Source organism: Plectropomus leopardus, chromosome 2 (assembly GCF_008729295.1).
Source record: "Plectropomus leopardus isolate mb chromosome 2, YSFRI_Pleo_2.0, whole genome shotgun sequence".
NCBI classification, from domain to species: domain Eukaryota; kingdom Metazoa; phylum Chordata; class Actinopteri; order Perciformes; family Serranidae; genus Plectropomus; species Plectropomus leopardus.
Window position 1 is genome coordinate 31,923,693 of NC_056464.1, and position 14,050 is coordinate 31,937,742.

A 14,050-nucleotide genomic window follows, 5' to 3' on the forward strand; every position below is an offset into this window, starting at 1 on the left:
TAGATGAATCAATTAATCGAGGAAAGTTTTAGCCCAATTATTAGTTGCATCCTGAGCGAAAATCAGTCTGTAGTTCCTAATCTGGGTCTTTATGTGATCCAGTAACAAATCTAAGGGGTTACAAGATGATTACAGACTGAACAAATTAGATTGTTTCATACCATTTTACATGTACTTCATCTTTCAAGTTTTTTTTTATTATTATTATTTTTGGTGGTTTCTTTAGAGATTCCTAACACTGGAGCAGTTTTGGGCCGCTAAAAATCCTTAAAAACAAACAGTTTTAGGGGGAATAATCACTGTTTTGTTGAGGGCTCAACTCGTAGCTGTTAACACCAAAGGCCCTAACTTGCCATGAGGTATCTCAGGTAAAACTGGCTTCATTTTAGGGGTCACAAGACCAGTTGTTGTGAATCTTCATCATGTGACGTGGGTACACTTTCACTTTCCGTAGCGCAAGAATCATGTTGTCTCTCCGGGCGCCACTGTTGTAGATAATACATTACAAAACCATCTCACAGCTTAAGAGGAACAAGAAGAGGCTGTTCGAGGTTGTTGGCTGCAGGTTTGCTTTGCTCCTCTGAGGCTGGAGCGTGTCAGATTTATAGTGTCAGTGAAGTGCTTCAGAGCCAAAGGAGGAGCGAGGAAGAGGGCTTGGTGTTGCCATGGTGACTGGGTTTGTTAAAGATGATGTCTGTGTGGTGTAAGTGAAAATTATTTTCCTGATTCATACATTAATCATTTGGTCAATAAAATGTCAGTTAACAGTAAAAAAGAAGCACTTTGCAGTCTCATAAGCACAACTTTATGGGCTTTAGGAAGCTCCCAAAGATTTCTTACTATAATTATTATAACATTAAAACAATGCACACATTTTTTCTTAACTTTTCTCTACTCATTTTGTGGCATCTGTTGTGGCATGTTTGCTGATTTTGATGTGTTGGTAATATGGTGAATCTTGATTTATTATTATCATGTAAGACAGAAAAGCTGTTTTATGTGGGGTTTTTTTAGCAAAAATTAATCACAGTCTTGTTGATTGAAACTAAGATGTAAAACTACAGATTTGACTAAGCCCAATGCATATTTCCAAAAGTGATTAACCTTCATTAACCCTATTATGAGCAATTATTTATTGCATAAAATTTCAGAAAATTGTTGAAAACAGCTCACATTTGAAATTGTTTTGCATTTTTGCTCTAAAACTAACAAGCAGTAATTAAATTAACTGTTGTGGTGCTTTCAATCAACACATGCCCGAATGTTCCTGTCTCAGCACCTCTTTCATGTTGGAATAAAACCTTAGTTTCACAGCTATTTGTGACAAGTGAGGTAACTCCATCCGCTGAAAAAGCTCATGTGATATTAAAGTTCCAGAAAAGCTAAAAATGGAAATGAAATTATTCTGTCAGCTGTTTTTTCCAAGGCTAACTTCTAACTTTCAAACTTTCATTTCACCCCAAAAATCAAAAGTACTTTTCTTTTTCCTTTTACCCGTTAGATTGTTTTAGTGTGAGTTGCCGAGTGTTGGAGATATTGGCTGTGGAGATGTCTGCCTTCTCTCCTCACATTTAAGAGGCTTAAACCAGGAAATATTTGGCATTTTTGTGTCAACAATGACACCTATACTCAAAGTCTTTGTTGCTCAGCTAATCAATTAATTGACCGACAACTTTTTTTTTTACAGATTTTTAAGTATGGTTGTATTTATTGTGTCTGCACCAGGTGTCGCTTGCTTACTCAAAGAAACAGCAATATTTATACCTGCTAGAGCTGTTTTCACTTTGCTGACTGAACAGCCGCCTCCACACTGACTGCATCACTGATGGTGTTTCCTCTCAGTGGATCTCACTTCTAACAGCCAGAGGCGTCTCATTCAGACAACAACAGAGGCTTTCTCTCTGTGTGTGTGTGTGTGTGTGTGTGTGTGTGTGATTGTGTGTGTGTGTGTGTGTGTGTGTGTGTGTGTGTGTGTGTGTGTGTGTGTGAGCTTTTAGCAGCTGCACTGTCTTTGAATGAGTCATTTCCATTTTCCTGCCCAGTATCAGTCTCAGTGTGTGCACACTTTGACTCCAGCAGCTGAAGCAGAGGCTTCAATTAACAGCGTCCACACTGACTCTCTGCACCGGGCAGAGGGGAAAAAAAAGTTATTGATTTCAAAGGAAGTGGGGTGGAGAGCACAGAGGTCCTCTACACTTGCCCTGAAGTATTGATTGAATTCTTTTAACCCTGGAGTATGAGAAATTGGCTCTACGTGGAATATTAAGTGGTGCTCCACAACTATACAGGCGCATACAAATTTGTTTTTTCTCTCTCTTTAATCTGCAGGAGACGTTATGTGACAAAGAGGTCATGGTTGAATTGTCATGTCCCCGTAATATTAGATAGGAACTGTTAACCCGTGTATTTTTGTGTTTTGTGCAGATTGTCACCCAGCACCTGCAAAACATTTATAGACGTGTGTGTGCCTCCTGATGATTGACTAAAATAACCAGTAGGCCACATTTTGTGTCTGAGTTTTATCTCTCCACTGTGCCATGAATTCCAAATGTGAAGTGAAACTAAAATTGTGAGTTAACAAGGTCAGGAGTGAAATTCCAGTCTCATTTTTTAAGCCAACATAAAAACTTTCACTTAAATGTCCGAATGACGAGCTCCAGAACAACTATGGAATGGAGCTTGTGGCGAGATTTTTCTCAGTTATGTTAAAAGCTTTGTTGATTTGATTTGTGCGTGTTTGTTTCTTTTGATTTGCATGAAACTCATCACCATATCTACATTGAGTTTCATTACATTTCAATATTTGTGGCATGTCAGATGAAGTAATATGCCTTTTGGTGGCCATTCTGGATATCCAACTAGTGTTGAATATCAAACTTAAACATACATATTCTTATTAAAATTGAGATAAGAAACTTGACACCATTTTCATCTCTCTCCCTTAAAGGGACAGTACACTCCAAAATCAAAAATACATATTTCTTCTCTTACCTGCACTGCTGTTTATCAGTCCGGATTGTTTTGGTGTGAGTTGCAAAGTTATCGCGATATCGGCCATAGAGACGTCTGTCTTCTTTCCAATATAATGAAACAGGATGGGATTCAGCTTGCGGTGCTGAAAGCAACAAAAAATAAACAGGTATAAATATTGCTGCTTCTTTGTAAAAGCAAGCAACACCTACTGTAGCACACACAAAAACATTTACATTGAAACAATTGGTGGTAAAACAATAAGCCAAGTGAAAATTTAAATATGGATATATAGATATGATAATCAAGGATTTTTTTCAGTCATTGTTAACAGAAAAATGTAAAATATTCTCTGGTTATGGCTTCATAAATGTAAAGATTTCTAACATATGTGATAGTAAGTGGAATACATTTTGATTTTTGTGCATTTGTCAGAGAAAAAAAAATTATCTGTAGATGTTAATTTAGGCTCTGGGAAACTTAAATATTAATAAAAATACACAATTTTCACTATATTCTGAGATTCGACAGACAACGCAAATAATAGATTAACATTAGCTAGCCCAGTGGTGCTAGGCGAGCTAGCAGCAGATCCACGCTTCCTTATGCAAGGTGATACAGTTGATGAACGTAGTTTGGGAGAAAGAAAATAGTTTCTACATGAAACTGCTCACAACAAAGTCTGTGGATTATCTTGAGTAACAGGGTCATGATTTCTGGAAAGAAACACTGCTGTGAGTTTTTTAAATGTATGTTTTTGTCACTTTGAGCCGCACGAGTCAAGTGCCATCTAGTTCAACTGTATATCGGAGAGAACGCAGACATCTCTACGGCCGATATCTCTAACACTCTCTGTCCAAAGGTAAAAAAAAAATCTGCCTCCTCATTGATTAAAACATAATCTCGTTAAATACAAAATAAAGAGACAAAGTTTTAAGTAAGTTGCGTTAAGTTTATGGTTTCAGTACTGGTTGAATTCCAGAGAAAAATAGCAAATATATACTTATTTAATAAATAAAATACAATTATTACAAATAATCCAAGTTTTTTTTAATATTTTAGGTAGGCAGTGGTGGGGGGGACTTTTATTCGTGACCTCGCGTCATAAAATCACAGCAGGAACGCCCACCTTAATAAGATTGTGTTTTCTCTACAAGACCAGACATACAGCCCTTTCAGTTTTTCTTCTGCCCACACAGGGGTCGTATATTACTTCCTGCAATAATGGGATAGAACGCCGGGGTCAAATGGAGTGGGCCCCGCAGGGAGGAACATGATTAGATGATACACAGATGGTACATAATGGGGAGACGAGCATCTGTCTGCGTGGATAGACGGCTCGCTTTATTTAAAGGCTTTTCATGACTTAAAGGATTTCAGGCAGCAATCCTGCAAGTTGTTATCCTCTGCTGTGTGTGGTGCGGATGTTGTAGCTACGTGCCTCAGTGGGAAGCTGTCAGATGACACACACACACACACACACACACACACACACACACACACACACACACACACACACACACACACACACACACACACACACACACACAGATTCTTTTTATCCACAGTATCACACCAACTAACAAAAAAGTTGTGTGTAAAGCACATATTATATTTTCAAGAATTTTAAGATAAATTCTGTTACTTTGACAGTAGTCTTTTATTCATGCATCACTTTTTAAATGAAAAACAAATTAGATTGTTGTGGTCAAAGGTCAAGGTCACTGTGACCTATCTCATGAAGGCCTTGAGAGAGTTCCTTGAAATGTGGCACAAACATCCACTTGGATTAATGAATGAATTTATTAGTATTTGGTGGATAAAGGTCAAGGTCATGTGACAAGACGTTCTGACCAGTTTGCAAAATCCATTCGAAACGTCATGTGACCTAAACAGTCAAAATAGTGCATTTATATCCACTACCTACAGGCATGGAACAGAAACTCTGGAGTGCGAGTTTCACCTGCAAAGTTTTGCAACAGTACTTGCTCTTTCAGGTCAAGGGTCTAGGACACTGTGTGCAACGTGAGTGGTGCACGGAGGCTAAAACCGCATAGAGGTAATTCTATTTAAAATATTGATGTCAGACATGTTTCCCCCTCAAATGAAAGACACTCACTATTCATCCTCCACATGTTGCAATTTATTCCACATCAGCAAATCTGTATTGATTGAGTGGATGCAGCACGGCTGACCTGATACCTTGATGTTGACTCATCCCTGTCTGTCCTTATCTACCCGCCTGTGTGACTGTCTCCCCTCTCCCTCTCTGTCTGCCTCTTCTATCTTTGCGATGACTAACTTTCTGTCTCTTCTGTCCTTCTCTCTCTATCAGTCTCTTTTGCCTGGCTACATGACACCTGTCTAATGTGTGTGTGACAAGGGAGAGCCCTCAAGTCTCCACCCTGCCTCGCAGCTAGCTAATTATTGATGGCCGAATGTGTCTTCTCAGGGATATGTCAAAGTTCAGTGTGTGTGTGTGTGTGTGTGTGTGCAAGACCGCAGAATGTGTCATGGTTGCACCTGAGCAGTGACGCTCCTTAGCTGTTAGATTCAGGTGTCAGAGATTACTTGGAGGGACACTGTCGAGGACTGAGCAGCCGCAGAGGACAGACCAGGTTCAGTAAAGTGCTCTGATCTGTAACAACATGTCTTCATGTCTACTTTTAGACCTTATAGTTTGCGCTTGCAGTTGTGTAGCTGGATTTATAGTTGTGAGCTTTTTCCACTAGTTTTTGCTATCGTATAACAGATGATGAATTCTGTACAGAAGATGAGGGCATTTTACTGTGTGTTATTTTAAACACGTTATGGTTGAAAAGAGCCAAGAAAGTCACCTTAGATTAAGTACACACAGACCTTGATCTTTGTTATATCTAGCTGAAGGTATGTACTTAAAAAGATGCTCCACTGATAAAGCACTGAATTGCTGTAACTGTTGTTAGACTTACAAAAAAGACTCAAAAATATTATCATACTGCATTCATAATTGCATACTTCCTCTTTTTACTTTCAGTATGTACTGCAGCTGCTCTTACAAAGCACATATTGTTGCTAAAACTATCAGACATACTACTTTGTCATACCACTGAACCTTGAACTTTGACCCTCTGCGACCCTCAATAATCTGTCACAGTCTGTAGCATGAAATTTAAAATCAAAAGAAAATGTTATTTGGAACACAGCAGATCTCAATAGTATCATTTAAAGTTACCGTGGAAAGATACAAAATGCAATTCATCAAAGTCAACCTGGAGAGCTCTGCTGTTGTATATGCGTTTTATGTAGTTTTACTTTTAAGTAATAACTGCATACACTGTAGATTCCTAAATTCAGGAATATATTCACAACCAACGGGATTTCACTCCCAACTCATTAGTCAGTATCATCAGTATTACGCAGGTATGGGTCAAACAAACCTTGGACTTTCACCCGTTAGTAAAGACTGGGTCTCTACTGTGTGAAGCAAGCTAGTGACGCCTGTCGCGTGATGTTATATTACCTGAGGAACAAATGTACTTATTTTAAGCAAAAACATTATGTTTTTGCATAAACCTCAGGAAGTAAACGTATAAATGAAGGGTTTTTTACCAATGTTTTAAGTTTACTTGAAAAAGAAACGATGCATGTAACAGGTATAAACTGACACGCCATCCCTAAACGTCCCAAACTGACACAGGATGGGTACCTAGTGCATAGTATTTTGACTTAAAGGGTCATCATCAGTTTTTGATGAGTTGGGAGTGAGAATGTGTTGTCACATATTTTGATTATTTTGTTCAGGTAAAAAAATCCTATTCCTATCTGTGCTATGTATTTGACTTGTCATCAGTCACCTGAATGCACTGTCATACATTTTTTTGGCATCTGTCATCTGTCTGTGGCTCAGTCAATGTTACGTATCTTCCACTGAGTAGAGGACTGTGGGTCAGAACAGCCAGAGGAGTATGCTTGCTTGCATATCGTACTGCAAAATGCGACCAGGAGCAGTAGGACATCCTGGTATTTCTGGAGAACTACATTTAACATACTATATATTGGGATATACAAAATCTTTTTTCTGGCATACTTAATAGTATGGCAGCATGGATATTAGAATACACAGACATTTTTAATCCATGCATTCTTCTTCCTCATCAAAACCCTGCACCAACATCACCACAATGCATCTTGACTGCAGACTATGTAGTCGGAGGTTTGAGTGTGTTCTGGTAATAGCTCAAATTAGGGCCAATGTACAGGTATTTAAGTCTGCTTGTGTCCAGAACTTCTGTATTATTGATGATGCATGAATATTGTAGAGACGCAGCAGTGAGTTTCAGTCAGTCAAGTTTTGAAAAGTCGTTGTCAGCTGCTTGAAATGTTTCAACAAGAAGTAATCTTTTTATTTGTTTGGATGCAGCATCAACTACTTTTTCTGCATGTGTCTGATTGCCTGAGCCTACTTTTTTACACACAGCTACACAAATCTGTAGTGGAGACAACAACTACAATCCCCCTCTGCTGGCTCCAACACCAAGAGAGCAGCTGAGGGTTAAATGTCTTTTATCGAGGCTTCCTCTGTAACACTAACAGCTGTCGAGGGAGGCGAGAGCCGTGCAGGTTCTCTTTCTTCATTCACATTTTATTTACCTGCTGCAACACTCGTGTTTGCAGCAGAGACGTCAGCTGAGACTACAGGATGTTTTGCACGGCTGGAGTTGTTTATCAGGGACTGTCAGTGGTGATATTAAACACAAGACAGGTGTATTGTTTGTTAGCAAGATATGACTATATTACAAATAAGCTCACACACTGAGCGGGGCTTTAGTTTTCAGTATGTGTTTTGTGCTGTTGGGATTAGCTGTGACGTTTAGCTTTCTGATACCCCCAATTGTGTAAAACAGATTTTAAGTTCTTATCAGGCCTGTTGTGCTGCAGTTCTTTCTATTGATCTCTTTTTTCATAATCCAGTTGTCTTGACAGTGACGTGAGATTACATCAAACCTTTAAGAGTTTCTCCACGTGACTCAGGTTGGTGATCTCGTCTATCTGTTTACAGCAGCCTGAATTATTGATGAATGGGACTCTATATATAGGACTTGAATGCGATGAGGGCAGCACCAGCAGTGCCGTTTGTCCTGGGGGAACAAAAAAGTGCTGCATTTGAATAATGTGGCCAGGATTTTACCGTATAGGAGGCATTTGTGCTCAGAGGGCAGAGGGCGGCTCCAGAGAGAGATACAGTGTGTGTCTGTTTATGTTGGTGTGTGAGAGTATACCACGTTAAAGAAAGTGGAAATCATTAATTGATCTCTGCTCATTTTTTTTTCAACAGCACTAAAAGCTACCGTGTGACTTAGGGTTTGTTTGGCTTTTCTTGAGGTGTCACCTAATTTTTATTAACTGCTTTGCAAAATGGCAACAGCCTTTGTTGTGTTTTTTCTCTTTCCTGCTGTCTTATATCTTATATTCAGTGTGATTGATGAGTCGTTGCACTTATTGTTATTTTGAGGCTGTTTTTAATGCAAAGTAGTCTTAGTACAAAGTCTGTCTTGGATTGATTTTTGATCAAAAAATTTATGCAGTGTGGATATTTATTAAAGAGCCTGTCAACTATGATCTATGGCCGTCCATGTTTTTCTGTAGTTGTTGGTTAGGTGTAGCCAAGAGAAATGTTTCTGTTTTTTCCTGTTGTAGCAGACATTGTGTTTTTGTTGTTGTGGACTCTCCAGAGTTTTTAATGGGAATACAAGTTTAATCAGCTTGTTTTGCTCCACCTGCTGAGATTTGATACTTCCTTGAAATTTAGTGACCTAGTTTAAGACCTTTAAACATGCACGCTCTTTATTTTTCAGTTACTTCTCTTGTGGAGACCTCAATTATAAAGAACTGACTTAAGACTGTTTCTCACAAGTTTTCACCGAGAGCCAGAGAAGACAAAACACTATGCAAAGTAAGAAAGGTTTGATTGTGAGCTGAAGCTTAATTTTTCTGGAAGACTTTGTTTAAAATTAAGCTTAACAATATAGTTTCTAACATGACACGTAGTTGTGCAGTTTTATCAGCACATATTGTGTTGATTTCTGCCGAAAATTTGTCATATTTCTTTTTTTAAATCCTTTTGTGGGTTTTTTTGGTTTTATAATAACCAAAGATAGACAGAAAAGGGGGACATGAAGAGAGAAAGAGGTGGGGACGGCACACAACAAAACGCACTGGGTTAGAAACAAATCTCAGGACTCAGCCTTAGTAAATGGGACGCACTTTCAGGAGAGCTACTGGGGCACCCAAAAATTTGCACTCTTGCAGTTAAAACATATCAACAAAGACAGGAACTGTCAAAAGAGGAGTAAATAAATTAGAGCAAAACAAGCAGTTTAAACTGGTGTTGCTTTGAGTTTGAGTGAAATTTCTCAACAACTATTGGACGGATTACCTTTCAGTTTGGTACAGACATTTATGCCATTCTCAGTAAAAAAGTCGAAAAGGTAAAATTATCCCCTTTTTTATGTTTTAACTATGTTGCTCTCTCCCTCTTATTATGTTTTTGTTAAAGTTATTAGATATAATCGTAGGGATCAAATTATTTCTTGTTTTATTTATTTATGTAGTAAGTTACTTAGTATTCTGTCATGTTATCGTACGCTTCGAGTTATTAGTTTCTAATACTACCATCGTCTCATGTAGCTCCACCATAAGGCCAAAAGCTTTCTTTGGTTTACACATATACCTAAAAAACTAATGACATTACCATCTGCTCAAACTACAACCTCACAGAGTTGTTGCATGACTTTAAGCACATGTAAATCTCAAACCACGAGCTGCTGCCTGTGCTTTTGGATTTGTAACGGCACTGACTACAGACTGTAATGCAGTCACCACGTCGTCTTCATCATCATCGTCCTCATCTCCCTTGTCTCATTCACAACTCAACAAAGCCAAACACTCGTCAGCACTCTCTGCTTTCTGTGCTCCACTGGGTCTTGTCTCAACGTGACAGTCAGGACATCAGACGGTGACATCACGTCAGTCTGGTTGGCACGGTGACCGAGCTGCAGCCGAGACTGTGACGGAGGTCTTCCTCTCTTGTTCTACCAGTTTTTGAATGCACAGGATGTCTCGGATAATGACTGAGCTTTAAATGATGCTGCCAGTGAGAGGGCTGGTGAAATGTCTCAGATGTGAGGTGTTAGTGTTGTCAAAGAAGACTAACTTTTTTCTGTTTATATTATTACTATATTATATTTGGAACATTTGTGATCAACCTTTTTATGAATTTATTTGCTCTGCAGTAACACCCAACATTCTCTACAGCTGTATAGCTCGACTTTTGTTCTGTTTTATGAATAGCTGTCTAATGATTAATCATTTTATGGCCACCAAGTCAGCACAGATCTGCTCTCTGGCCTTCAAGCACATTCAGAGCAGCTTACGCAGATATGTACCTTAGGGTCACCTCCACCCTTCATATTCTCAGCTTGTTATTGTTTTAGACTCCCATTAGCAAGCCTGTGCCATGACTGTTTTTCACTGGAGCTTACTGAAGGAATTTATGGCATAATGAAACAGAGCCTCTTTTATTATCTGGATCACTAAACCAAAATCTGGAGACTGTCTTTCATCCACCTTAAACAGTTTTTTTCTGTCATCTGGTCTTTCCTTTCTCCCAAACAGAACATAACCACACTAGGTCAAAATAAGTAAAAAAACATTTATATTTTCATTGTTTTCTCTGCATTTTGCCTCCACTAAGCCAGTGACACCGAAAAATGAGTTTCCCCAGAGTCCATTTCCAGAGTGTATAAATCTGAAAACTCCAGCTGCCCTTTATATAGATATATAAAACTGAGCTTTTTGTAAAACAATGAGTTACACCAAGAGCCTTTGTGGTAGTAAAGTTAAATGACAATTTTATGTCACCTCTTACCCTTTCTGTAACCGTAAATGTCAATAGACGATTGATGTTTGAAGTCTCACTGCAGCAGATCAGGAGCAGCATCATGACCTGCAATGGATCAGAATTTTTTTTTATTATGGTGTCAAACAACAGACACAGAAAAAAATGTCTAAATGATAACTAAATCATATGTTTGGCTGTCTTAAAACACAGTATAGGTCATAACAGAGAGTAGGAAGGAGTCAGAACAGAACGCTTTTTGTGGCACCATACTGGCAGGAATTGCAGCGATGTTTCGATAAAAACAAACCGCTTTTTTGTGGCACTATCCCAGCAGGAAATGCAATGATGTTTACATAAAAAAACAACAACATTTTGTGGCACTTTCTCACATGTAAAAGTAATTTTCTAGGTCTGTCCCTTAAAAGTCAGAGACCCTCAATCAACAGAGATTGCTTCAAGTATAGCAGTTGTATTTTTATCTGTGCAGTGTACTTCTGGGGACGTTTTGGTCCCCAGATTTTGCTGCAGAGTAAGTGCAGCTGCAGATATGCAGGCAGCGGCACAAAGGGAGAAAGAGAACGCACCGTACGTTAACTATATGATGTGAATGCCTCAGTCACATTAAACATTCTGCGGATCCTGTTCAAACTTTAAAACTTTACATGGATAGCAAACACACATCATTGAATATTAGTATTAAACAGTCAAATCAGATTCAACTGGCATAATTCTGAGTCAGGTACAGTTATAAAATTTTCCAAATTATCCACCTTTAGTGTGATTGTACACCAGTCCCAGAGTCTTCCTGCTTTTTTGTTAGTTAGTTTATCTGTGTGTTTCCTAGCATTTAATAAAATGTCCATGACTAAAAACTTAAGCTCAATAATGATTGTGTGTGACTTCTTTTAAAGATTTTCAAGTCTCAACCATCTTCCGTTCCACCAAAGGCTGATCATTAAACTCCTCACACATCCACACTACAGCATCCACAGTGTTCATAAACAGCAGCAACCCCCCTGCTCCACCCACCCCTCTCCTCTCTCCCTCGCTCCCTCGCTCTCTGGCCTGCTGCTCTGTCTGAGCCATTCAAGCAAAGCACCACAGGATTATCTCTCACTCATTGAGAAACACACAGACACAGACACACAGTGCACAGTGCTCCCGGGCAGGAAGATCTCAGATCACAGATTAGTGCTCCTCTTCTTCTGCTCTGCACGCTGATGCTCCATCGCTCAGTCAGTCAGAGAGGACGCCGAGCAAAAATAAACGAAAAGGAGGGGGAGAAGAGGAGGAGAGGGGCTGACTGCTGGAGGAGCCCACGTGTCTCTTTTCTCCTAGCTGTAGCCTTAGCCGCTGTTAATGGAGGACTGGGGGTAAGCTTTTGTTGCTGTGGCGGGGGGCTGTGGTCTCTCCCTCTCTCCGGGTGTGTTGACGGTCTTTGTCTCGAGGTTTGACTCTCTTGACGTGCTGATGCTGCTGTCTCGCCATGCTGCTATGAGTTGTGGTGCTTTATAATGCCACTTGGTTTAGAGGGACGGGGATTCCCAGTGATGCTGTTTTAATCTGCTTGCTTGTTTGTGAGGATGCAAATGTTTTGATTGAGACTGCAGGTTGTACTGATGAAAGAGAAGAAGAGTGATGGTGACTTGGGTTTGGAGGCTGCCAGTGTTTGGGTCTGTGTGTGTGAATGGGTGTTATTAAATTAGAAATAACGACAGATTAATCGCATTATTTTTTAACTTAGTTTCTTCTCTACTTGTTGGCTTTGATTTAAAAAGTGTTTTCCTACACTACTATCTGCCTTTCTGCGAGGCAAGCAAAGGGCTTCCCTGAACAAAAGCCCCCTCTCGGCATGTAGCTAATGGATTAACCAAGCATGATAAACACCCACTCATGCCATACTCCACGCTGCATCCGGCCGAGGCGTTTGTCTTGCCTGAAGCCGTTGGGTTAGATGGCTGAGGAAATTCCTCCTTAATTAACTAGATTTTTTGGGATTTCACAGTTTCCTTCACTTCCCTTTTCTCATTTCATCACTGCCCTTCATTGTCAGAAGTGTTGCTCCATCCATTGGTCCACAGTTGACCCAAATACCCATGCAGCTTACACCCCTCCCCCTGACCTCCTATCAAAACACATCTCTGCCTTTTCTCTACCTATTGTTTCATATACGGCTCTTGTGCATCAAATCCTTCTTCATCGGCAGCTTTGGCTTTGTGAGATTTTTCTATTTATTGTGAGAAAATCATCTTACATTTTCTACTTACACAGTGGCCTCAGCTGGAGAAGGCCATTCAAAGAGACATGAGCTAAAAATAGAGTTCATAGATAGTGTTGACCTGGAACAGTGTATCAATGCTTCAGAAACTCAAATTGTGATTTTTATGTTTTCTTGAGCTGATCTCTATGAATATCTGCACACGCATGCATGCATGCAGAATCTGTAAGCAACAGGACAAGACTTTATTGTTGGAAGTGTTATGATCTCGGTTAGCAGTCTGTTTGCATTTTTTTGATCAATGATGTTTGAACGGCAGGTAAACAGTTTGCGTGGAGAAGCAGTACGCATTGGCAGACGTACAATCTCAGAAACCATCCGCTATAGTCTTTGTATTAGCTTTTTTAAAATTCATTTGCATTCATATGCAGATATCCGTCTGTAGAAATTAGCCAAAATGACCGGCGCACGGACAACAAAGTCTTTGCAAGGATATCTGTGTAGGACATCGGATCTCCTGAAATATTGGCCATTCCCCCCCAGAGGCTATACTATTGTGACCAAAGCTATAGACTGTATATAAAGATGTACAACATGACAACTCCCTAAAAGCGAAGCCAAAACAGCTCGATGACCCCTGCTTGTTGGCTGCAGCAGAGGTCATAACCCCCTCATGTTAGTGGACGGGACATGAGCCACAATAAAAACTCAAAGTCCACATAAAATAAATTTTCTCCAATGATGGTTTCTGTCATTTTAGGTCGTTCTTAACATGCTAATTTTTGTTCAAGTGTTCCTTTTTCTGACATGTTTGGTTTTTATTCGTTATTTGATGCTGTTACGTTATGATTGGCAGGATGTATGAACCAATCTGTGTGCTCGTGATCAATAGCGCTGCTCGCGATTGGTCAGATGATGATGATGAACTTACTACTGCCCAGATTATGACTTCACATGAAGTTGCCACAAAAGTTGGGATA

At 39.6% G+C, this 14,050-nt stretch overlaps 1 protein-coding gene across 4 annotated transcripts in view; it reads left to right on the plus strand.

Annotated features, from left to right (window-relative positions):
- Positions 1 to 14,050, plus strand: part of pacsin1b (protein kinase C and casein kinase substrate in neurons 1b) — a 34,942-nt gene that overhangs the window by 6,367 nt on the left and 14,525 nt on the right. The window contains exon 1 of one of the 4 annotated variants that reach the window (XM_042508832.1): positions 524 to 703. The exons of 1 other annotated variant lie outside the window; for it this stretch is intronic. The gene's annotated coding sequence lies outside the window, so the exon portion shown is untranslated. Of the gene's footprint in view, positions 1 to 523; positions 704 to 5,559; positions 5,589 to 12,159; positions 12,226 to 14,050 lie in introns of those variants that run through there. 2 more of the 4 variants (XM_042508839.1, XM_042508847.1) reach the window with 2 other exon arrangements.